Source organism: Callorhinus ursinus, unplaced genomic scaffold (assembly GCF_003265705.2).
Source record: "Callorhinus ursinus isolate GAN/ISIS: 27379988/994484 unplaced genomic scaffold, GSC_fseal_2.0 scaffold22, whole genome shotgun sequence".
NCBI lineage: Eukaryota > Metazoa > Chordata > Mammalia > Carnivora > Otariidae > Callorhinus > Callorhinus ursinus.
The window spans coordinates 6,265,851-6,270,092 of record NW_027397084.1 but is presented as its reverse complement, the minus strand read 5'-3'; the positions used below and the strand labels follow the sequence as shown (position 1 = coordinate 6,270,092).

The 4,242-nt window shown below is 38.8% G+C and overlaps 1 pseudogene; it reads right to left on the bottom strand.

The window, feature by feature from the left end:
* Positions 1-795: 795 nt before the first annotated feature.
* On the bottom strand, positions 796-3,095 carry LOC112837819 (FUN14 domain-containing protein 2 pseudogene; annotated as a pseudogene).
* Positions 3,096-4,242: the final 1,147 nt, after the last annotated feature.

The following is a 4,242-nucleotide window of genomic DNA, read 5'->3' as shown; positions in this document are numbered from 1 at the left end:
ACATTAACTTACAAGTTACTTTTCCTATCTACTCCCAGCTTGGGGAAAGGGCTAACATGTTATCTTAAACATTATCATCCTTCCCTCAAACAAAATGGGCAAATCTCTACATTTGTACGCCTTAATTATTTCATTCCCAATCCCAAATGAAGAAATTTACTGTTACCGGAAATCTAATCACTGCATCTCAAATTCCAGCTAGTCCAAGAAATAGTAAGAGCAACTAAACTGTAAGAAAAGACAAGCACGACATCGCACACATCAGCATTGCTATTGCCAAATTTCCCATGAAACAGATAACTAAAAAGAAAAATATTATCAGATAGAGCTCTCAGTTGAAACTTTTCTTCTCCTAGGAGTTTGCCTTACTGAGTCATTGGGAGCAAATTGTATGAGATAAATCATAGGGCAGGCAACCAAGAAAACCATCTCCAAAATTCTCAATTTGGGGACCAAGTATCATTGTAATTTCATTTGAAATTTGACCTTTGATCTTGAAAACTTTCCACTTAGGAGTTCCCCATGCAAAAGTCTCTGGAGAAGGTGATACTGTAGATCAGTAGTGGTAAACCTTAACAGCTTGGTTATTCCTTTACTCATTAGCACCTTAGCAGGGGTCAGCAAGAGTGAGAGTTCCTTTTTTTTTTTTTTAATATCTGAGGGATGATGTGTTACAGTTCTAACTGGAAGAAAAGGAAAGCTTAGGGAGAGTTACATTTTAACCCCCTCCTTTGTTTACCAAAGTCCAGGATTCCTTTTTCTTAAGTCAATTAATTTTATCATCTTTTTTTTTTTGGTATGATAGTAGAGTATTATATTTATGATTTTTAAAAACAGTTCTTACCTTTTAGAGACACATACTGAAATATAATGAAATGATACATTTTGTATTTGTTTCAAAACAATTGATAAAACAAGCTATGATTTGATGGTCATTGCAGGTGGGTGATAAATATATGAGGGTCACTGTACTTTTCTCTTAGATATGTCTGAAAATTTCCATAATAAAAAGTGAAAACATTTTAAGTTCTTACACAAAAATATGCAACACAGAGGCTCATAGCATTATGATTTGGGGATGGTTTGTACATATTGTAAGCAAAATAACTTACATTGCCTTAAAATGAGGGAAAAAATGCAGATAGATGAAATCTAAAAAGTTCCACACATCCATTGGTAGCTACAATTTCCAAATTCAATCCATTTTTTCCCAAGTTAAAAGGCAAACATTTTAAAAGAAGGCCTTAAAAACATACATTTTGCAGAGATCACCTGCAGGCTTAGGAATTAATTCTAAGTTTCCTGCATTCTCAGAACTCAAAGTCTCAAATAATTCTTTGGATCAGTCCCTTTTCTGGATACGTTTATTATTATGAGGTCATTAGTCATGTAATCAACAAATCCTGAACACCTATTAAGTGCTCAGTTCCATGGGTGAAATGGTGAAGACACAAGCCTTACCCTCCAGAAGTGGATAGTCTAGCTGAGGTTGCAGACATGGTAACAGGCCATGACAACAAAATGTGCTAAGATTCTAAGCATGTGTATCTATAAACTTTTTTAAAGAATAATTCTAAGAGTTGGGGCCACTGTGAGACAGCAGAACGTTTGATGGTGGAAATAATTTACTTCACGCATGCTATTGCTACTGTTCTCAATTCTGAATGCCTGGAATGCCACCTCTTTAAAACTCTGGCTCAAATGTGAGGTATTTCATACCAACTAGATAAAGAAATAGATCTGGCACAGAGGAGCCATGGCTATCCCTAATGTTTTGACAAGAGGGAAATAATAGTTAAAACCTTTTCTATGAAATAAAAATCCAAGAGCTTCTTCCCTTTCCTACCTAAAGTCACTTATTTTACCATGAAAAAACCCTTTGGAAATAGCCATGAGGAAAGCATCCCTGGATAATATCTTAATGTCCCTAAATGATTCACTAAGTTTGACCATCCGATGATATATTTTTTAGTTGGTCTCCCACCAAACACAGTACCTTTAGCTCAGCATATATACCTTTAGCACAAGTTCATTCCATATTCAGATTTTTCAATTATAGTGCTTATACTGCCATTTTTGTCAGGATAATTACAGCAGGTATACAAATAGCTCTCTTTCTGTAATCTAAAACCAACTAAAAAAGAAAGCAGACACCAAGATAACAAGTCTTTCATGCTTAAAGACAAATGTATTCAGTTCCTTTCCATGCAGCACATAAGGTATCTATATGCTTGTGATTTCTTTTCCAAATCAAGTTTGGGACAAACCTTTGAGGATCCACTCATCCTCCAAGGTGAGCCATCTTATATACCATGCTCTGTTAAGTATCTTATATGGAAGGGGGAAAAGAACACTTTTGCTGACCTACAGATTAGTCAAGTGGGGAGTGTGCTGGGAGAACAGCTAATGTCTATGGTCTCTTCCGTTGCCATCAAGTTCACAATAGGGCCGTATCAACTTGTACCAACAGATGCCTACAGAAGCCATTCAGATATGCCACAGCAGAGAGGAAGTCATGGAAGAAGAGGAGCAGCAGGAGAGACTTGATGTCCTATGATGGAGTGAAGAGGCTGCTGGTTTGGAAAAAAACAGGAATAATGAAAGTGAAGTTGTCCTCCTTAGGATGCCATGCCAAGCAGAAAGCCTCCGAAAAATCCCCCAGTCACTAGAACGTTCTTCTTCACAAATGACACTACCTCCTCTGCTTTGCTTTTGACCTTTGTAGGTATCTGGTTGCTCTTACGGATCTTCAGCTGTTCCTTGGCTTTCTTCATGTCCTTCTCTACTCGCTGCCAGTCAACCTTGATGTACCCAGTATGGCTTGCAAGCTGAAGGAGAAAAAATCCACCTCCCACAGCTGTTGCAGCCAACTTTCCAACCTTTTGGAATATGAAACCCGTGCACCATCCAGTGACACCTCCAATTAACAGCTGGGTTGCCACTCTATATTTTTCAGCTGAGGGCCCAGATTCCTGCCCAAACAGCTTGCGCCACCATGGCTGCTTTTTAGCAAATTCTGCAAGGTCCAGTGACTCAAAATTTCCCTCAAAGTTTCCTTGGCTGGATGCGGCCATTTCGGCGAGTTCCTTTATCATCTTTTTTTTAAGATTATATTTATTTCAGAGAGAGAGAGCACACAAGCATGGGGGAGACAGGCCGAGGGAGAGGGAGAAGCAGACTCCCCACTGAGCAGGGAGCCCGATGAGGGGCTCGATTTCAGGACCCTGAGATTATGACCTGAGCTGAAGGCAGATGCTTAACCAACTGAGCCACCCAGGCATCCCAATTAATTGTATTTTCAACACAAGTTATCTGTCTCAAATAACCAGATCTGCTTGATTATATGCCACAATGGGCTGCAAGGTAACTATTTTAATATAGAAAACACTACTCAAGATATTAGCCACTATTACTCATGTTATATAAAAACTGAGATGTTCTTCTGGGCTTCTACTCTCAGTGTATAACCTCTAGGTCTGTACATCATCCCTTATACACTAAATAGCCCATGCATCACCAACAGTGAGTGCTTGGCTAGGCTAAACTGGGCTTACTGTAACCTACTACTCAGGACGAATGGAATTCTTCCTTGGAGAGTTGGTAGCACAGGGGGAAAAAAAGTGGCCTATTGGTCAAAAAGATCTTGGTAATTGCTATTTGGTAAAGCAGCTATTAAAGCTTGGTGAAATATAAATCTAGTAGTAAAGAGAAAATTAATAAATATCTAAGCCATCTCAAAAAAAGAGCCATGACGGGTCAGGGGATGGGCAAAATGGGTGAGGGAGAGTGAGCAGCACAGACTTCCAGTTATGGAATGCATAAGTCATGGGGCTAAAAGGCACAGCATGGGGAATATAGTAATGGTATTGTAATAGCATTGTATGGTGACTGATGGAAGCTACACTTGTGAGCATAGCATAACGCATAGACTTGTCAAATCATTATGTTGTGCACCTGAAGGTAATGTAACACCGTGTGTCGACTACACTTCATTAATTAATTAATAATAAAGTGGTAAGCTATGGGGACCACACATTGATAGAAAGTATTAAAATCAGGATGAAAGAGAAAATGAATGTATAAGCAATATGCCCTTATTGCAGACTTGCAGAAAACACTTTAGATAATAATCCCCAAATCTTACTTGCAAATTGCTTGGGCTCAGCACATTCCCATGGTTGGAAGCCTGACAGCATCAACAAATAAACAGAAATGAGTCTTGCTGAAGGGAAGTATCATCTG